The sequence below is a fragment of the Lepeophtheirus salmonis genome, chromosome 4 (genome assembly GCF_016086655.4).
Source record: "Lepeophtheirus salmonis chromosome 4, UVic_Lsal_1.4, whole genome shotgun sequence".
NCBI lineage: Eukaryota > Metazoa > Arthropoda > Copepoda > Siphonostomatoida > Caligidae > Lepeophtheirus > Lepeophtheirus salmonis.
This window is the reverse complement of record NC_052134.2, coordinates 8,084,763-8,108,028: the sequence shown is the minus strand read 5'-3', so window position 1 is coordinate 8,108,028 and position 23,266 is coordinate 8,084,763. Positions and strand designations below refer to the sequence as shown.

Below are 23,266 nucleotides of genomic sequence, written 5' to 3'. Positions count from 1 at the left end.
TTTTGAAACGTAAATGGCTTAGGTTCAAGTATGGTTTATAACCTTAAAAAACACCCAAGAAAAGTTTAAAGCGTTTTGAAAAATATTTAGAGGTAGCTCAAGGTTCATAAAGTTTTGAAAATTTACATTTGAACGAAAAAATAGAGTATTCTCTTTAATAATGTCCATATATTTTTAATTAAAAAATTTTAAACAATAAATCAAGGTTATTAAATTTACAAAAAATTTATTTTATATTCTTCAACAAAAAAATATTCCTAATTTCAAGATAACTTAAATTGAAGTTGATTAAAATTTAGCAGCCCCACTATTGGACTCATAAATATCAAAATTTGTAATTACGTTTAAATTACATTAAATTTAAGGAAAAAAATTAAATTTTAAATTACCTTGGCCCTTTTGACCTTTTTCACCTAAGTGACCATTTTAATTAAATTTTAACATATGAAACCAGAAAAAAAATCTAATCATATTCAAAGATTGTTCCTACAAACAAAAAAATTTTTTATATACATTCTTGTTCTTTATTGTCGATTATGTTTTGACACTATAAGTTCAAATACCAGCCTCAATCATGGAACTTAGGTTCTTGTTGAATAATGAAATGGCTAAAAACTTCTTTTATTTGCTGGAAGACACTGTATAATGGAATTCGTTATAGGAATGAGTGTACAAGAGTGTACGGGTCCCATATCGTCACCAGATATTCCTTTGTTCAGAAAATTAAAAGAAATTGGTCATCAGTCAAAAAATATACTTAAATTCTGCAAATGCAGAAGAAAATGTGGGCAGTCTTTTGAAAGGCATACGCAACTATAAAATTGAATTTGCAAAAGATAGTCTTAAAAAAAGATATTAAGGAGACGAAAATGGTGAACTATTATGTATATTTCTTGGCAATGTCCTTGAGTGTGGAGTTAAGTTAATGTTACCCTGGTGCAATGGACCATGTCTGTTGGTTTTCAAAAGTGAATTCAATATTTATATTACCCAGAATTCAAATTGACTCCATGTGAAAAACGATAATTACGTGATGTTTGTGTTTTAATTGCAAGAGTATATGTAAAAACTTAAGTCAATTGATATCATACCTCTAATTTTCCTTTGAGCAATCTTAGTCTAATCAAGTTGTTAATCGGATATTCTTCAATTAATTGTCATATTTAAAAATTCGCCTCTAACCAATTTTCCAAACATATAAGGAGTTTTTTGGAGGAAATCGTTACACCAGCTTTCTTCGATGATAAAGTAAATTTAAATATAGAAAGAAAAATGCTTACCTCTCTCAAAGGTAAGTACAGAAGGGAAAAAAATAACTTAATTTTTTATAAATAAAATAATATTGAAGACTTTGTCAAGAAAAAGGAAAAAAAAAAAAATCAAGAAAATTTTAAAAGTTGACCCAGGACTTTGGAATGGTATGGAGGCATCAGAAAAAGTTGCTTCGTGCAACGTGAGCAATGCTCTTGCTGAAAGAGGAGTTGCACTTATCACAGCATATAGTGGTTTAATAAAAAATGACGAATCACAACTTCCATGTCTTCTACAAGTCGTGAAAGATCAACGAAAGATCTACCCCAAAACAAATAAGAAAATATTTACAATAAGTCATTTGCATTTGTCTAAAACTTATAGTAAGAAGTTATAAATTATTGATATCTATGATATTATAAAAAAAACGAATATACTGGTTTGAAAATAAATTTTTTTAAATAATTTATTAATTTCAACTGAATAAATCTTGTGTCTAAATACAAATAAAGTAATTACTTGTTCATTTATTTAATACATCATAAAGTAAAAGAAGAAAAAAAGACTCATAATTATTTTTTTTTGTAGGTACCATATTGGACTATGGTGATCTACATTTTTATTGTAGGTTTTAAGGTCACTCAGGCCAGGTATATTTATAAATTGATTTTATTAACATTGAATTTAATGTTATTGTAACGTAGTTTTATATTTTCATATTTATCAGTCCAATAATTGGGTTGCATTACGCTGCAGAAATAAACAAAGGGGCATGAGCTAAATTTCAACGAACTTAAATTAACGTTATTTTGAGCAAATAAAATATTATTTTTGTTGAAATAATTGAAGATATATATTTTATATATATCTAATAACCTTAAATTATTATTTTTGCAAAAAACTTTGTTTGGAAGTTTATGGACATTATTTAAGAACGTACTCAGTTTTTTCAAAACTGTTCAAAATTTCCTGAAATATTTTTGAACAACTAAGAACCATTTTTCATCCTAAGGCACTTACATTAATTTAGGACTAATATTTATGAATGCACGGGAAAAAGTGTGGCTATCTCGACACAAGCCGCAGGGCAACGATTTTTCGAATCATGGAGACTGCTGGTGGTATCGTTAACGTTCTCAAGAACAAATCCAATGTCAACCTCAACAGACTGCTAGACGAGTTTCAGCATTATTTTCTCTACTTCAAAAGTTAAAAACTAATAATAGAGTTGACGGGGAATTTGTACTACTTTCTAGTTGACAACTTCTCGAGATAAACATAAAACATTGAAGACCAGTCTTTTGACCTGCTCTATGACTCCACAGCAGAGATAAGCCTTAATCCATTATGTGCCACTATGCATCGATAGTACTTTCGCGTTACTGTGGTGGCACTCACACTACATGCTGTATTTCCCTCCATGTACATGTGCATGTTGGCGTTTTCGAGCATGGTTGGGATCAAAATCAAATTTGCAAAAACTACCTGATTGACCTAGAATCTTATATTCACTGCGCCATTACAAAAGTGAAATCAAGCATTGAGGCACTCGTCAAATGGAAATAAATACCTAAGTGTCATTAACCTCTATGCGTCTGGCATTGAATTTTCGGTATGTTTTTTTATGGCACTAATAAGTGAAAAAAAACGTGAATAATCTTTTCATATGTACTTTATTTCCGTGTGACAACTGTTAATAAAAAATATTTTATATGGGAACTACTAAACATTGCATGAGTTAAATTTGAATTTGTTAAAAGCTTTATGACGGACATGATTATTGATATAGCTTTCTTTTTTTCTAAATGAATTCCTTTTGATAGTACCATGGCCTCATACCTGGCACAAAAGGTGGCACAGTACTTCTTGATGAAAGTCTTGGACATGGCCGCCGACTTCTGCTCCACAAAAGTCTTGTTTAGTTCCACACTCTATTTTCTCAGAGAGTGAACGTTTATTAGACGCCCAGAAGTGAAGCAGCCATACATGGTTCAGTGACAATTAAAACAGAAAGCCTTAGTTTCTTGGGTAGACTGTTCCTCTCCTTTAGGCATTTTGCAAAGAAGTTAACTGACACTATAATGGCCTTCAAATTGTCGACCCTTGAATGGGAAATCCCACTAACCTCCATTTCCATAATTGACAATATGCATAAGCCGTATACGTTGGGATATGGGGAAGGAGGGGCCACATGTCCTTGCTCCAAAAGTGCACTAAAGTGGTTAGGTAGCACACTTATACCGACTTTCTAGTATGTAAAGGTGATTTGTACAGTGGGAAGCAGTAAGACCCTCCTTTCCTGTACTGTTTTTGGATCCAAGGAAGTACTTGTACTGTAACAGATCCAGATGGAGACTTTGATTGACCTTCATACCCTTGGGAACTCAGATCAAGGGCTTCTTCATCCTGCAAGAGGTGACAGCCACACAGACCATCACTGAGGTAGATTTTGGCTCCTAAACCAGATGATTTCGTTCAGAGGAATGTCCTTAGTGCTTTGACCCAGTACATTTTCCTTGTGGTTGTCGAAAGCCAGCTATACGTTAAACATTTTTCTCGTCAGTCCAAACGATTAAACCGTGCGTAGAAGATTAAAGGAATACGAGAAGCACCTTCTCCTGGTCAGACTCTTAGCCATTGTGGCTTCCCTGATAAGTTGCCGCTCTTGTTGACAATAAACCTTCATATTCAAGTACTCCCTGACCACCAGCATCATAAGCCATCTTTCTTATGGAGTGCTTCTTTTTTTTAATGTTTCGTTAATTAGTTAAATGGAGTTTCACTGATTAAGTATAAGTAAACATTATAGTATTACATATACTCTACCTAACCTAGGAATCTTGTGTAAAATATGTAATGGGGGTGAACCTACGCGCATTGATTTTAAGAGAATATTTTCTTTGGCGTAAGTTTTCAATTAGCTATGTAGATTCCATAGCTTCTTTTTTGGAAGTAGATCTACAACCTCGTTGTCGTGATCAACCTTGGTGTCATTATAGACATCGGGCAAACTCTCCTGGGCCTGTCATCGCCACTCCCAGTCTCTTTTTAACTCACAATCGTGTAGTGGATTGATGCTTTGGACACAATGAGTTCTTTTAGGGCCGTGATAATGGTCTTTCAGCTTCGAAATGAAGAGATAAGTGCTGCGCTTTAGGTTCATGATGTCGTCGTTAGAGCTTCTAAAACATGTATTAGGAAAATGTTTGTTACCAACAAACAAGAACCTGGGTTGTTCAAGTCATTTGCAAAAAACATAATAAAAAATATACACCTGTCTAGTAGAAATATAAAGTTGAATTTTCTGTCCTATGACTAATAGCAAAAATAAAAATATATAGATACATTAAAAAAAATACAAATGAGTAAATATTTATTACAGTATTGAATTAAATACTTTATAGGATTAGAGTATTATGAAAAATGCTAATGAAATTCATTTTAAAAGTTGTTGATAAATAACATGACAATGATAGTCTGGGTGGACTTAAGACTTCAACAGTAGTTGGTTTGATTGACTTATTTGTATAACTACCAGAATATATTGGGCCTTTTATATGTTTCTTTTAGAAGAAAAGTTTGCGTGATACAATAAAAGTCAAGACACATAAAATGAAGAACATGAAAATAGACAATATATGGGTATAAGTTGTATGTTAATTCTTCAAAGAGTGTACAAATAAAAACTTAGTTTTCATAGTTTTATACTATTTACTAATTTATAGTATTTTCTGGATCCCTGGAAATGAAAAAGGCTAATACATAACATGTATATTTGTAATTTGATTCTACTAAATGTTAGTTTACTTATTTTATTTGTTGCCGTTTTAATACTATAATAATTCATCTGTTCTCTTTGCAGAAGCTGACACAAAGCCGTACATGTACTTTTAACAAATTGTCAATCAATCTTTATCGATGATGAACATGTAAATTGGAATGAAGATATGTTGCATGATAAGGTAATACCAAAGGTCAGAACCATCATATAAAAAATTAGTAATATCCATGATGTATGATTTTATTCAATAAAATATATGTGGTGTGTACCACATAATATATACCTTCCAATCAAAGTATTTCTTTTTATACTTGAAGAAAAAAAAATATTTTTTTAAACCAGTCTTAAGGAGGGATACCATATTTATCATGTATGTAAACGCAATATGTTTTTAATATCTTTCCATATTATATTCATCATACATAAACCCTTTTTTTACATGGTTAGTAAACTAAGGTACAACGTTACCTCAAAAATATAAACTAATTTTATTACATGCTACGCAATCAACATCGACTCAAAATTATGCAACTTAAATTTGTAATATCTTCTAAACTATTTTACTCCTGTTACACTCGTAAATATGAATTAAAATGCGTAAAAAAACATATTGTTTATAAAGAAAATCATGATCACAAAAAAAAAATTGTGATTCCTATAGTTAAAACATTTCAATAGACATTTATATTTTTCATAAAACTTCTATAAAATATATTTATTACTGTTAATAAGAAAAAACTCATTGATATTGTTAGATTGGGGGAAAATGTAATTTGTAATTTTTATTTTTACTTCAAGAAGTGTTAACATAAACCAATTTAGGCCAAGTATACCCAGTTCTGTTAAATTATTTGTTGCCAACGAGAATCCAATTTCATAATGCCCTTTTTTCGTAAAAGTCTCGAACAATCAATTTTCACCGGCCTCTATGGAGGCCAAATTTTTACACTCAAGCACATTGACTTTAGGCAAATATAGATGGGAGTCACTTGGTTTCACGTCCAGAATGTTGAATTCCAATCCAAGCTCTAAAAGTTTCTGGAGTTTCACCAAAGATGTGTGCGGCCTTGTGTTTTATAATGCCTTATTGTCTCCTTTTCACCAAAACTGGTCACTTTTATTCAATCGCCTACTTCAAACGGTTTAATTCTTCATAGTGAGGGGGGGAGGGGCGGAATATTGCAAACAAAAAAATTGCTGAACCATTGTTGGTCAACCCAAACCAAAAGAGTATCTGCATTCGTCACTTCGACGCGTTATTTCCTTTCCGGAAGTAAAAATGTAGAATTTGACATTACAATAACTACAATAATTCACGACTGAATTGGCAACGTGCATTACTGTTTAGCAAAGTGTATATTTTCACCTATTTGCAAAATTGTATTGTATTATCTCATGTGAACACGATTTATTTTGTAAAAAATTGGGAAGGAAATATGAGATTACTTTTTCCCAAACCTAAAATATAAAATAATTGCTAATGCTAAATTAGTAGTAATACGTATACCTTAAGTTGAAAAAAACAGTAGAATTATTTCAATTCAAACAAATTAATCAAATTCACTAAAGCTTATTAATAATAGGAGAATTTACAAATCACTCAAAGTAAATACATTTTTACAAAAACTAAAAGTTGCATATTCTTTTGAGGGATTACTCCCGACTATTCTCTAATTTTTATCACAGGTATAAAATTTGATTTGAAACTGGACTTCAGAATTTCCCTCAAACTTGTATCTTTAATAAATTACTTTTGAATACCTCAAAAGTTTAATTAACGGTATTGCCATTAATTCATACAGAACCAGGCAGAAGTAGCCAATTCTTTAAGCTCAGTGTGGTATATGCAGTGAAATTGAAGCTAAGTCTGTCAACATCTTCACCTTTTTTAAATTATAGAAATGTCATTTTTTGTAATTAATATATTTACTACTTAAAATATTTCAGTAACCAACCCGTCGTGGTGTTGATACCCGCTTTATTTATAAGTGAATCCTAGTGTTTTAAAAGTCGTTGTAACAAAGTTTTAAATTTCTACTGAATATATAAATCAACTATTGCAACAAATTGCATCATTTGAGGGTCCTTTTTGAAAGTTATTTAATTCTTATTTTCCAGTGAGACACCTATAAATCACGCCATCAAATGTTCTTTAATAAGCCTATTAGTACATTTTTTTTAAGAAATGGCTTGCATTTATCACTTTTTTTCGTTACCAGAGCACCAAGGTTTCGACTAAAAATAAATAAAAGCAAAAACTTTTTTACATAATTTTTCAATATTTTATCAATTTGAAAGGGATTAACTAATCAAAAAAAGGGGTTCCTTTCATTCTTTTGTAAAAAATAAATAATGACTAAAAGTTTGTTTGAAAAGTCTTTACGGACCTATAATACATAAATCTACTATAGCGATAAATCTTGGGAAAAAATAATCAAATTTAGGATAGTAAGATCAATGTGAAAAGAAAGAATTTTTGGGAGAAATGATATGGAAAAGTTGGAAATTCTCTAAAAATAAATTCCTTTATTTAAATTGTAGTATGTAGTCTAAATTTATGTATAACCGGTCAACTGTTATAATATATATTCTTCTTTATTATTCAAATTTTGAAAGTTATAAGTCATTTTATACAAAAAAAATTTTTAAAAATGTTGTAGACGAGATCTCTGTCGATTGCTAAGAAAAATGTTGTCCTAGTTGCCACCATAAGCACAAAGTACTATAAGAGGACTTTTACAACAGCGTCATCTTAATGGATAATACATATTATAAATCGTCTTCTTCGAGGCCCCAGTCTACTCCCACATGGCATTCTGTGATATTTTCGAGCAGAATAGCGATCCTCTTCCGGTACTTTGCTGCTTGTTTTTTTTTTAAATGGGCAAACAAAATTTTCTGTAATACTTTTTGGACAATCCAAACGAGATTCTTGTGTAATCTTTTAATATGGTATTTGCGTATTGAAAATACTTAGTACTTTTACCACATATTAGATTGAATTTTACCTTGAACCACATTGAAGCATAGAAGCTTAAAATAAACTTGGCTTTGATACAAATATGTAAAATTTTGGCTCTAGTAAGCCAACTTGTTTCATGTAAGTTTCCAAATGACTGTGTGATAAATAAAAACATGATGAAATTTTTACAGATTTAATTGCTCAAGTATTTCATAATGGTAGTGCTCACCTCAATTTAAATTTTTTAGTTCATTGTTAGATTACTGTTCCTTGAATGGAATTGAATTCACTTTTTGGTATTTTTGATACATCATTGTAGATAGTCTTTTCTATTGGCCACTCATAAGTTCATGGCCCTTTTTGTGGTCCATCTAAGTATTTAAATATTTCTCTATAGGGTAATTAGTTCATATATAGACTGCATATGAACAGTTGTATTGGTTTTCTAATCGAGAGCTCCAATCTACTCATGATTCAAGATAAAGTCCCAACGTTTTTATTCTAACCATCACATACAACTACAATGAATGACTCAAATCTTTCATGTTCTTCTATTACTAAAAGTATTTCTTTTGATTGATATTCAGTTTTTCCACTTTTCTGTGAAACATGGTTAATATATATTTGGCCAAGATCATAATAAGATAAAAGATAGACTGTCAAGACTGGCTTTAAAATAAAACAACTATTCATTTGTTTCGAGCTTTGATCTTTTTTAACCGATTTTTGGCACTGCTATCACATTCTTCTAGGAACTTTTCTATCGACACATTTTATTTGGTAGCACCATCCTTTGAGAATAGACTGACAGTAGAATCTTGACATTATATTTTTCTAGTCACACTACATTTGTTCATTGTCAGGGGACTGAAGCTTTCCTAAAGAGAAATGACGAGTTCTGCTGTTTGACTGTATGCATTAGATCTCATCCATTTTCCTGAGCGACTCTACACTTTTAACATAAACTTAAACATATGTTTAGAAGACAGAAGAATGGTCGGATGCAGGTCTGTGGGTTGGCCAAAAATAAAATGATTTGTTAATTTCTTGTAAGCTTGATTTAAATGAAATATAACGTAGCACTTAAACCAACACAACGTTCACCAAGAGTGTATTTATCCTAAAATGTATTAAAGAAGTGCATCGAACATAATAATTACTGGAAGTAGTAAAAATATATATGATAAATTAATATTGTGTATTTTAGACATTTTCAATTCAATTCCTTTTTTATGCAGAATTTATTTATACTAATGAAGTAAGGAACAATATTGCTCTAAAGAAGCCAGGGTATTAATGTAACAAAAATAATAAAAAAATATTTTCTTGATATTACATATGAAAAATAATGTTTATTCACAATTTCTTAAATTTTATTTATTCAAAAAAAGGTTGCTTCATACGCAAGCATTTAAGCAAAAACCGGGCGGGATAGTAAGGGGGGAGGATTAATGAAATTTCGTTTATTTGCAAAAGTTTCTTTTATTCACATCCAACTTTTAAGAATCTCATTTTTATTATTCATATGATAGCCCCTAAAAACTGGGGTTGTGTCGATTGTTATTTAAGACAATAGACTATAATTCAATCTTAGTCCAGTTAAGTTTTAGTCAATTTCAGTCTCAGTCCAGTTCAGTCATTTATATCAGTCCTTAAGCTTATTAAGCTATAATGAAGTTATTATAAAAGTGTTTAATAATTATTATATGTAAATCTAAATTGTATCGTGATTGTAAAACACATATATTAAAGTTTCCTGTTATATATGTAAAAAAAACACATTCCTGTTTCTTAAGTTACAAATTTGCAACAAAAGTAAATTTATATTTTAAATTCATTATATTTTTATCTGTATTTGTTTTCCTTCCTTTGACAAGGTGAAGCAACGTAACTTTGATTTTCCAAATGACAATTTAAGCAACTTTTATGATTCGAAAGTTATTAATTTCATAATAACAGTACACTTTTAAAGATGTACTTATTAAAACTATATCAGATAGTAACGTAACCAATCGATTAAGTAATTTGATATTTGCAATTACGCAAAGATCTAAAAATAGTTTATTTTTGTCTAGAAATAGCCTGATTACAACGCATTATAAATAAAAGAGTTATTTTCCTGTCCCTCTAATACATGATGAAGATAGTGATGAAAATTTTATGTATTGAATATGATAAAAAAGAAGCAATCCTAAAAGCAACAAGGTAATCCTTTCAATTTGAGGAAGGTTGGTAGGAGATCAGCTTCAATCAGTTGTGACAAGATAAAAGAGGAGAAACACATATTAAGGAAAGTAATAAAAATTACTACAATGTTCATCCCAGATTCTACTAAGAGTCCAAAAAGGACTTACAATTATAAATCTGCAACAAATCTACAATCTTACTTCTCCGTCTTTTATGTGGACACACGCATTTTCAATGAGGTTTTGAATATAATTCAATGTAGTAAGATGGGAAGTTAACTATTCAGGAGTTAAATAATAATTACAACACTTGAGGAAACGAAAATAAATTCTGTTATTTACAAATTTTAAAAAATAGGGACACTCACCAAGTTACAGAATTTACAAAACTTTCAATAAAACATTTTATTTGATTAAAAAAATTCAAAGCTATATAGAATATATATTTGTTAAATGTATCAGTCATCCAGACTACCTAAATACATACCTTAGATTTGTAGTAAGGAGGAAAAAAACATTGAATACCCATTATATTTTTGTGCTTTTATCAAATGCATTGCGTTAACACACTAAAAAGGAGGAAAACTGTTGTCAATATTGGGATTCATGGGTGATAAATTATTTATACTGCACTATACAAAATATTTAGAAAGCAAGTGATTATTATGTATATGAGTTGTATCAATCCATATGTGTTGTTTTGTATTTACATTTAGTGCCATAAATGTTCTGATATTTTGAGCTACAAAGGGGGTAATATACGATAACATAACTGTTTTTCAATGAATTATTTACCGAAAGAATAACGAGCGAAAATTGAAATAAAAAGTACCTTTTTCCTAGTTATTATTAATATTATATTAATAGAAAATTAATTGGGATATGATCAATATTTTTTTTAATCTGTAAGAGAATAAACATGACTTACAGAAAATATTATGCTGATATTTTAATTAGTGTTGATTTAATACCGTTCAAATGGAGAGTGAGTTTTAATAAATTATTACTTTTAACTCAAAAATATAAAACAACAGACACAAAAAAATTGTTTATCAAGTAAATCGATCAGTTTTCTTTTTCTCTTAATAATTGGTTCACTGAGTTTCGTTATAGTTGAAAAATAACCGAATGGAATTTTTTGTTAGAACGTCCCATTGAATAAATCCCCGGAATAGGGTCACAAAATCGTATCGGAAGATTAACGAGTGAAGTTGAAAGGTATAGAAAAAACTCTGAGGTTCTAATATGAATGAACTTTAAATATCTTGGGATCTTAAAAAGCTCTCGTATATACATTTTCAGTGTTTATTGATCATTTATCAAAATACGTTATATATTGCTAATTTCAAAGATTAAATTACGTCTGTTGAAACAAGTTCAAATATTCTTTTTTATTATTATGTGCTTTTTGAGTTCTATTGAATTCTTATTTGACCCTTTTTGCCTCCCGCAGTCCTGATGACAAACCCCTTGACCATACCTTTTGGTTCCATGTCAAGGCTCTCAATGCCACTCTCAGCTACCACTGGGACACCATTCTATAGAACGTTATATTCAGCAGGTTACAGGCATTGTGCTATATTAATGATTAAGAGTACACATTAATTTTTATTATTACTTTTGTTGAAATTCTATTGTAAATTAATAAATTATATCTTGGTAAAGTTTAAAATTCAAAGTGTTCATATTATAATTGACCATTCTATATTTGCTCCTTTTTTGAAACAATTAGAAATGGCTCGAAATTCATTAAAAAAGGTTTTTCTACTTATAGGAGTTTTCTAATGGCCCTTGAGGGTCCCTGTTTGAAATTTCTAGGCCCTCTTAATCAAATAAAAATTTGTAATCTGAAAGGTTTCACACTATCACTAACTATGGCAGAATATTATTAAGTAAGCTATACAGCCAGAAATTAAGTCACTTGGTTTTTTACAGGTAAAACAATCTTATTTACTGTGCCGTTTAAAGTAATCTAAGACTTGAGCAATCACTTTTAACAGTTATAATTTTGATTATTTTGTTAACCTTATTCGTGTACATAGTCCCACTTTTTTCTTTAATTAACTTTGGAAATTTGAATGGTTATGTTGTTATCAATATATGACGTCATTTATAAAAAATTGAACAGCCTCCCCAATTTTTGATTCAGTGTGGCAAAAGCATTTTTTATTACTATTAACTGATGGTTTTAATAATGTATATTAGGGAATATACTTGGTCTGTGTAAGTTTTTCGAACTTTATATTTATAATGATGATAAATAATTCAAATGACCTTGTTGAACTTATCTGTGTTTTTATAATTAGATTTGTAAAGGTTAATTTTTAAACAGCAAATTGGGGGGAGGGGGGATTAGTAAAAATTTCAATCGTTCGAGCACAAGTTTAAACAGAATCATATTTACTTTTTATTTGATTATAAAATAGTGGTAGCCACAGTTATTAGGCGTCTACTCAAACAAAAAAATTGCAATATTAATAAAAAGAATATCTTCATAATAATAATATTTTATGATTTTTTTTTCCCAAAAAACTATATTTTTTACAAAAAATCTACGAATTTTTGAAATTTTAGTCAAAAAATTAAATGGTAAAAATTTTAGTTGCAAAAAATATAACTTTTGAAATTATTTGTGAATTTCTATGGATTTTTGAAATTTTTTCGGAAAATTAAAACTAAGCAACAGTTTAACAACAAGCTACAGACTACATATAATACCACATTGCAGATAATATATATATTTTTAGCTTGCTTATGCCCTATTTAAAATTAGTTATTAAAATTAGCAATACTGTAATTAAATAACCACCCAGAATTGTAAAACGAATAAATTGAAGTTTGTTCAATTTTATATTACAATTTGCAACTTTTACAGACATTGCAACTGATACATAATACAAATTAAATCACATGTTCTATTATAGTATAAGACACATATTAATAACTTTATGTTTAAATACAAATCTTTAACTTCCTTATAAATAAACTAATACTTTAAACAACTCAAAAAGTAGTGACTGCAGTCGGTTCAATAATTAAGTCACTAAATTTGTCAAAAAAAGTTTTAAGTTCTTTCTTTCATTCTATTCTACTATTTTTAAATTGTGTTTCCGTATTTGAACTTTTTTTTATCATTTTTTTTTCAAACTATTGAGTTAGACAAATGTAGCCTCTAAATATATGTTAATCCACCTATTTTTTTCAGTATTTGAAGTATGGATATATAGTAAAACGTCCAATGAACGTCCAATTTTGAAGAAAATACAATTAATTGGAAGGTAAGGAAAACCACCTTTTTTAAAAGGTTTTTGTATGAAAAAGAATAAGGACTTAGTTTTTAATGTTTATTCTTCCTGAGAGAGTAAACTTTGAAAGGTGTTTAGTAATGTGTTTTTTATAACGAATAAGTATTTTCATTTAAAAAGTTTCATTTAGCAGGATTTATTTGATTTTAATATTTTGATACAGAAATTGTCCGTGGGTTAAGTGGTAAAAACGTATAAGTTCCTGGATAATTAAATTAATTGTATAAAAGAATAAAATAAATATATACAAAAAGAAATAGGTAAATGTTGAAGTTCGAACTTTGAGCAGAGTTTTTTATTTCCAAGGTTATATTAATATTATTTAATTCTTGAAGACAGATCATCTAAGTATAAAGTAATGACTAGTGTTTGTACTGATTAAAGACAGCTGAGAGTAACAATGAGGGTTTCGCTCCAGAATTATAAATTTAAGTCCTTTGAACTTGGAGTCAAATTGAGGATGAATAACGGAATAATTCCGTTCTAATTGGCCACATTGTATACAAAGTGGAATTTGTATTAATTTCCTTCCACTCAAAGTTACTTGTCCTAAGACGCTAATTTTTTTTTAACAAAGATATTCTTATGAACCTGAATAAGGTAAATTAGGTTTTTAATTGGACCTCATCCCCACCCAATGGGCTCTAAAGCAACACTCATTAAGCAACGCATGGGAACAACCCGTATACAATGTTTATTATTTAAATAAACCAAGAAATTTTTTGATACAAAATTAATGAAAGAAAATACATATTCTATAGTTAGATATATTCAAATCTGCAAATGAAAATATAATTTTATTGTGTTCCTTGCCGAGTATGATAAGATTCGAAGCATTGTGGATGGATACCCAAATTGCATCTTCTACATCGATAATAAGTACGCGTTTGTCCGAGTCGGATCTCCTTGCACATTTGGTTACACTTTTTGTGTAACTTTTGAAGTAAATCAAGTGATTGCCCTGATCATACCTTTCATGGTTCATGGCTATATTTGTATTTAGGGTTGTCCTGTTTTTGGATCTTACAACATGGTTGGGAAGCATTGCAGACACACACTTCCTCATATAGTCGAATTGGCTCATCTGCTCCTCTCTTTTGTTCTTATTGAACTTGCCAACATTTCGAAAAAGTTTCCAGGCCTGAACCATCATGGCATTTAAGGACCATCTGTATATGGTCAAGTACCATCTTTTTGTTTGCAATGATATCTTATAGTTGGAGATGTTGTTGTCCAATAAGTCTACTCATCCCATATATGAAGTGTATTTGATAATTGAATGTTTCTTCAACAACTTTAAAGCAAAATTGCTTGAGGGAGGAAGAGCTTAAAGAAATCATATGGCTCCCTTATATCTTCAAGATTGAAAGTATAATATTCTAGATGAATCAGATTGGATGAATCAGATGGTTGAACCCTACTGCTAATGTGATTTTCAGTTTTGAAACAGTTTCTATTAGTGTTTAGTGATCAGGTAAATAAGGGAACCTCATATTTGTGATCACTAGAAGGGTGATCCCTTTACATCGTTTAGCGCCTTTTTCTATTCCAGAATTTATTTTCTCTATCTCGTAGTAGTTGTCGTTATCATCTTCATGATTGACACATTTGCGAGTATGAGATACTACCTCCCATTGCTGACTGATAATCTTTCTCCCTAAAACATCGATGTCCATAGGACCGGCTATCTCCTCATCCTGATCCTCAATATCAGTTGTCTAGTCGCCCTCATATGGACCAAATGTCACTCAGTCCAAAGATTTGTTGATGTCCCCTTCTTCAAGTAAATCTAGGACCTCTTACAGAGTCAATTTTGCCCTAAATTGCATAGATAAAAGTATGGTTAAGGTATTCCTTCTGGAGCAAAGAAAGACACTCGGCTCAATTTCTGATAGACTGTGTGATATTTATAGTTATCTGCAAATATTTTATGTTATTATGTTTTGCTATGAGACATGCCCGACTTACTTTGAGAAGTGTTAAAAAGTTTTAGAGCATTTTTTAAGGCAAATAATTCATTGTATTGAAAAGTTTATAGAAAAAAAATTGTAAGCCAAAGTCTATAGTCTGTTCGACTTCGTACGCTTGCTGTGAAGCAACTAATGAATGGTTGACTCGAAATAAGATATCAAATCAAAGAAATAGCATTTATTAAATAGATAAGCCAATTCAAAACATTCTAGATGTAATGTATGCACCATCATAGAAATATCAAATTAAGATATATTGACGTATCTCTAAGGACGTTGGGCAGTAATGGGTTACCGAAAAAAAAGTCACTACAGCTATGCTACTTCCTTCCAAACATTATTCAAACTCTGAGGACTAACACGTTCATGTTTTATCTTTTTATTTTATGTATATGCCGACAGGACATGTTTTATTTATTACCTTCATATCGCTCATGTATTGTTCGTTACTACCATGGTTTTAATTAGTGTTGCAATTCTTATTTTATTCACGAAGACAAAACATCCAAAATATAGTAATAACTAGCTCATGAAAGACGGAGTTTCACCTCAACTTAACCAATATTTGCATCCCTAACATTAATAGTCGTACAAGTATACTATACAAATGTATCCCCGTACGTTAAAAAATGCACACATTTTTACTATTCTAACTTTTACTCGGTTTGGCAGCAAAACGTGGACTGTTAAATAATGTTAATTCTCTCATTCATATCAGGAGATTCAGTTATTATTTTTTGACATTCTGGTTCAACTATTCTTAGTGAATAAACAGCCTATTGTAAGTATTTTGTCATCTCGTTAACATGAGTCAGCCAAAAGGTACAGCACCTTAAATCCCCAAGATGGTGAAGTTGAGGTGAGGAGGATTTTGGAGATTGTGAAGTGCTCAAGGAATCTGGTTTTCAAGGTGGCCGAGATGGCAAATGATGGAGAAGACCTCTTTAAGAAAGCAGGAAATAGACGGCACAATTTAAAGAGGCATTTGGTGTTCCTATCTGGCTTGGAGAAGAATATCATGTAAGACACCACCAAATCGATGTATTGCCTCGTTAACGACTTCTCTGTTACGGATAGGACCACTAGGAGCAGTGTGAATAACGACTTTGAATTTTCGTCATACAGGAAGACCCTATGCCGCCTCATTTTATCATTGAGAATAAAAAATATTTAAGCTTTCGAAGGGAACCTCTCTAATCCGCTTTCAAACCACAATCAGTATTACTCCTGAAATAGACCTTTTTAAAGCCAATACAAGTTTGTATTTATTTATGAGAACTTACACAGGCTGTATTTGAATTCCTTCGGCAAAAACAAAACAAATAATAAAGATAGATGTTTTTATTCACTATGAATAATAACTAAAAAGTTGTTTCCACCTTTAAATTAGATTTCTTTAGGATTGAATTATTTAACATGAAATACACATCACATATATTTGGCAATAAATAAAAACTTTCCTATTAACTATTAAGTTTACTAAACTTTGTTCATCTGAAAATTGTTTTTGTATGTACTTAAAGAGAAAAAAAAAATAATTTCAATGTAATTTCAAACCAGATTTTATTCAAAAACCATATACATATTCTTAATTAACGCATCAAATACTGTTGGAGTTAGATATGTAAAATAATTTTGGGTATTACGGAGGACTGTTCTTATTTATTTGATTGCAATTCCTGATAATTTAATCAGTATTTCCTATATTTTGTTGGTAATTGCAAAGTTATGTTTAATCAAGTCATTTCTTCGTTTATTATGAGGGCAATTTTTGTGTCTCCAAAGATTCTTTACCCAAAATTTGATTTGTTCCAGTTGCTAGCATATCAATAAACTTTTTTGACCTATATTGAGATTGCTTCAAATCCTAATGCAAGAACTTCTCAACACGTTATTGTAGAATTTATAAATAACTAATGGTTTATAAAATATTTACTAAAAAGTAGGAGATGATTTTCCTAACAGATAATCGAAACAGAATTTTCCAAAAAAAAGTTGTTGTGATTATTTTTTAAAATGGATGACATAACATCGATGTATAAAGTAATATTAAACACGGATGCTTATAAAATATGAATAGTAACAATGAAGGTTTGTTAAGGAGTTATAAGTGGATGTCTTTTGGTCTTGGGAGTACATCCAAGGATCGATATCCGAGTAATTACAGCTATATTTCCTTCCTACACAGCAAATTATTGGAGTACCTTATCGTCTTTCAAGAATTACTTTTATTTTATACTCATTGTTTTCTCTTCAAAACAAAAAACAAAAACATATAATAATGATGACAGCTTCGTCAAATAAAACATTATTTTCAAGTTGCAATTACAGACCGAGCTTCATATTACAGATATTTTAACTCTGGTGTAAAAAACCTGTGGTCATAAGTTACGGAAATCTTAGTTTTTTTCTGGGATGTTAAAATAGGAAACCGAAAATCATTATGGTCACCTTGACAATTTGATCAATGTTTTGTAGGAGAGCAGCTTTAGTTGTCATGACGTTTCATCAGCTGTGATCAGCTTTGACGATGGAGGAGGAGCTATAGGAAATTTACAAAGAGATTGACAAAAATTAATTAAACAAATGATAAGGTATGAAATGACGTTCCTCAATGGGCAACGACATTGAGATAATTCTTATTCTTGAGCTCAATGTATGTAGGTTCGTACCCCGGTCGTTCCTAGAGTAGGAAATATATATAATGCATATATATATGGACTTTAATAAGATTCCTAGATCAGATGGAGTAAATGTAATACTATAATGTTTACTTATACTAAATCTGTGCAACTCCATCGAACCAATTAAAGAAACAATAAAAAAATAAAAAAATCACAAGGTTATTCTCCCTGCTTTATGAGCATACAATAATATTAATTCAGGGTTTGAATATAATAGAATGTTGTAGAAAAGGAAGATTATTTTGTACAAGTTAGGTAATGGTGACAATAGCTCAAGAAAAGAAAATTTATTAATTAGATTACTAATTAAAAAAAGACACGCATACTAAAAAAATACAAACGACTTTCTTTTTTAACATTTTAGAAATTTAATAATTTATTACAAAAATGATGAAAAAAAAAAGAAACTACAAATCAGATATAATGAGGATATTTATGTCTTTGGTGTGAATAATAATCCAAGAGATGTAATGGAGGGTTAATTTAAGGACTTTGTTCAATATATATTTCTTATCTAACAAATTTGATGTACACTACATAATGTTTTTGTACGCAGATGTATTTATATGAATAGAAAAACTGGGAAATGTAGAACATTCAAAGGCCCTAACCTAATAGCCTATTCAAGATTATTCCCCTCTCATTTTCTCCTTTCACACTTGAATACATACATATGTTTGTGTATACATAAATCAACCCAAAAATTGCTCCATTAAATTACCATAAAAAAGCTTTAATTTTTTTTCTGTGATAAAGTGGGATTTTTTTCTTTTTCCTTTTTGTTGTTGTCGTTGATGTTTTTATTTTATGTCATTGATATAAATAAATTATGCCCAAAGCCGGCGTTTCTTAGGCGAACGTATTGTTATTTTTGGCTCTTATAACCTTTTACGTATTATTATTATGAGTTTAAGAAAAATATATACATATATATAGTGATATAAACTTCAAATAATATTCCAACATCATATATCCATAAAAAAATTGTCTAGATCAGAAGTAGATTAAAAAATAGCCAAATCGTAATTCACGAAGGAAAATGAAAAAACCTTTTTTGTGCTAATTTTGCAAAAAATTAGTAAATAGAATTCATTGGCAATATCAAATCTATCAAAAAAATTCGTACATGCAAAAAAAAATAAATTATGAAATAAAATGTTCTGGAAATTGAAAATATTTTGATATGAAATTTTTTAATCTAAAGTTTTATATACAAAAAGTATATTTATGCAGTATATCTTAATTAAAAGATATTCAAAAATTATTCAGGAAATGACAGATATTTCAGTTAAACAACCATTTTTATTTGTCATATTTATATGCAAACGAATTTAAAGACAAATTTTACAAACTATACTTTCATTACATATCTAACATTTTAATAGAAGTTCCTTTAATAAACCCACAAAATACGAAATTGTAATTTTCACAGATTTAATATTTAGGTCATTTATTTTATTTTGATTTTGAATAAATTAAGGAAATATAGTTACTGAAATAGTTGTAATTGAGACGTCCATCACTTTTTGATTCACTCATCCCTCTATCTAGTCTCCTCCAACTCTTAAAAACGGTTTTTGGGATTTGGTAATAGCATAAGCCCCCTTATATGACACCCCCTCCCCAAAATTGCAACCGAAGCAATTAAGCTTGGTTAAGTTCAAAAGAGGCATCTATGCAAAATTTCAGTCTCCAAGGTACGCCGATGTGGGCTTCTAAAAAAACACATACACACGGGTACAATAACTCTATTTTATGTAAATAAAGATTACAATGAATTTAAAAATAGCAAATTTAAGCTTTTGTATATGAGAAGTTCATATTTCATTTTTGTGAAATAATTGAAAAAAATTGAAATTCACAAATAAAATTGCAAAAAACTATTTTTATCTAATTTTGTAGAAAAAGAAGGTTATTTTATTTATTGGCATTGTAAAGAGGAACACCAAATAATTTATTTGAAAAAATAAGAGTTAATAACTAGTACATTTTTACAAATAGTTACACTATTTATGTTTGTATCAGTTTTTTTAAAATTATTTTATCAATTTTGTACTTGTTAATTAAATGAAAATGCTGAAAATATAAGTATGAGTTCAAGATACTACTAAAAAATATATTTTTTGTTTTAGGATCTCAAAAAGATTAATCTTTTATATTCAAAATTAAAGTACTTTATTTTCATTCTTTACAAAAATGTTCATAAAATATTTATTCATTTTATCCATATTTTGTTAAGTACTTTTCAATTTTAAAGAAGTCGTATGTGATAATTAAATTAACAAGTTATATTTTTTACATTTAAACCCATTTGAAATTAGTATAATTTATCTAAATGTAATTTAAAAGGAATTAAAGATTGTTTTATTAGATTAGGGTTATAAAAAATCCTAGTTTACTAACGTATTATTAAATAAAACTCCATATAATTAAGATATTTATTGAAACATTTTAACATTTCATTAATACAGTACGGATACATGTCAATGAATAGTAATTATTTAGTTAATATAGAAATTGTCACTTTTGTAATTCTTTTTTTTTTGCACTGACTCTAACCACGAAGTACTTTCATTACAAGAAAAAGGACAAACAAGAATTTTCTAGAGGAAATATGAGAAATTATGTAGAACAGTAATGGAAGACATCTGGGAAGAGAAACTCAAGACCTTCTATATATATCGACAAGTGAGACAGAAGCTATGAGATAAGATTCACAAATGTAAAATACATAGAGTGTTTGACAATAAATAAAAAAGAATGTATTATTGTTATGGGGATAAGTGCAAGATTTTTAACATGACCTACTATACTCTTAGGATGATCGATTCTTGTTTAATTTAAGAGGAAGGAAGTCCTTGAGGAAGAAAAAGTTGTACCTCAACCTTCACAATCATCTAAAACTATTGAAATTGAATTTAAGATTCCTAAGGTTCCAAAGTTTGAAGACAATGATCAGGTACAGATGAGTTTTAAACCCCTAAGCCTCACACAGAGTGTGTACAAGACGTTAGACTCTGTTACCAATACAAAGTGTCAATTATTTTCTGGGATTAAATATCCTATCATCGAACAGAAGACGACACGTAAAGACGACAAACTAAAAATTAATTTTGTTTCAACTTTCAAACTAAAAGCTCTCTGCAGAGAACCTCATAATGAAAGCTGCAAATTCTCTACTTCTCAAGTTTGTATAAATGTTCAGAAACGAACTTGATTTCCTTGAAAGTCTTGTGGTTTTAACTATACCAATAAGTTTGACTACTTAGCTGCTCAGAAGTGTTCAAATATTAATATGGAAGTGTGTAAAAACTTTATTAGCTCAGTCTTTTAAGATAATAATGTATGCCTTATCCTGAGAAGATGTGTCGGAAGATAATTTTTAAAAAATCAAAAAAGAGTGTAAACCCGTAGAGGCTTACAGGAATGCTAAATGAATTTGGTTCTATCCAAAAATATGGCTATTTTATTCATTTGGTGGTTCATAGTTTTGAAATGATTGTCTTATAATTATAATATAAATTAAGTTCACAGTCTTGAATAAACTTGTTTCTCGATCTTAAAGTAAAAGTCAGTATAATGAAAATAGGTTATCAATTTATCAAACATTTTAAAAGCAAAATACACACATATTTTTTTTATAAAAAGCAATTATTTTAGGTTAAAACCTCCTAGCCACGACCCATTGGTAGAAGTCCAATGTCACTTTTGTGCCCATTTAACTTTGGTTATCTAATCCAAATCATTATTTTTGAGAGATCCTTTTATTTTTACCTCATAACTTTCATTTCATCCTCTTTTTTCAGTTTTCTTTTTTATACAAAATACTTTTTTAGACTTTTAATTATCCAAAATGGGGTAATTTTGCTAATTTTTTATTCTTTTATGTGTCATTTATTGAAATGAATAAATAATTAATGAATTATTTCTAAACTTATTTTTATCAAAAAAATGATATTATGTTTCTAATTTTTCCAAATATAACATAAGAATTTTTGCAATAACATAACATAATAGCTAAAAAGTTCCGGCCCTTACAAAGAAAATACGATTTTTTGTTCAAAATTGGTTTTTTTATATTCTATATAGAGCATAGTCCCCAATACATTTTTCAAGTCATTCCTTAGCTAAAAATATATTTTTTCAACCTTAGAAGATGTGTAAAATTAAAACACAAAATTGTTTATGATCATTGTTTTATTAATAAAAAAAGATGATATTTGTATTAACCTTTTAATTATATATACGAGTACATTTGTAGAAGTAAAACTTGTAAAATAATTTCTTCATTTCAAATCCATTTTGGAGCGTTTCTCAACAAAAGAAAACTGGATTAAAATTAACAGAATATGCCTCTGCTACTATTGTAAGAGTTTAAAAAACAAATTCACAAATGAATTTAGGAATAATGAACTAAAAAATATCAAAAGTACAATGTTTGACATAAGGCATTTGATTTGGTACAGATTGAAAGACTTATAAATGGCTAATTTGGACTTAACGATTTTGTTTTCTAAATTAATTTCAGTTGTAATACGCCAAAAATAACATAGAAAGCCACAACCGAAAGTAAAATTTGCTATTTGGTTGTCTCCAGCGATAAAGGCCTTTGTGTTTTTGTGGAAAATAGTAATGATCCAAAAACGGAAGATACTACCGCGTCCCAGGTTTCCCTCCCGTTTTGAATAAACACATTGTTACCTTTATTTTATCGTACAACCTTTCCTACAAAAATAATCAAGAAAAAGGCCTGGAATCAGTTGGTTACTATCCAAATAAGTCAGTCATATAAAACTTTCATTTATTTGTAAATTACTCCCAGACTAAAGTTGCTACATAATTTATCCACAATTTTAAAAATAAATTACAGAAATATGTTTCTTAATAAAAACATCTTACATAGTATTTTATTCCAATTATATTAAAATAATGATCCTTACTATTTTATTTAAATTGTAGCTAAACATTTTTATAGTAAATGTATTTTATAGCCAAAACCTACTCAAAAAATAATAAAATGATTCATATGTTATATGTATTTGAATGTCTTTTTTTAGTGTTATCAGACATGTTGACCAAAATGGTTACACGTATTTGTTTGAAATTAAGCAAGTAAAAATACTAAAT

General features: G+C 29.3%; 1 protein-coding gene across 9 annotated transcripts in view; it reads left to right on the top strand.

Moving 5' to 3' along the window:
* The window catches only part of LOC121116534 (kin of IRRE-like protein 3), a 308,756-nt gene that overhangs the window by 37,056 nt on the left and 248,434 nt on the right, over positions 1-23,266 (top strand). For 5 of the 9 annotated variants that reach the window (XM_071887590.1, XM_071887596.1, XM_071887592.1 and 2 more), the window contains exons 2-3: positions 5,114-5,213; positions 13,386-13,458. The gene's annotated coding sequence lies outside the window, so the exon portion shown is untranslated. The remainder of the gene's footprint in view (positions 1-5,113; positions 5,214-13,385; positions 13,459-23,266) is intronic. The other 4 variants (XM_040710793.2, XM_071887595.1, XM_071887597.1 and 1 more) reach the window with 1 other exon arrangement.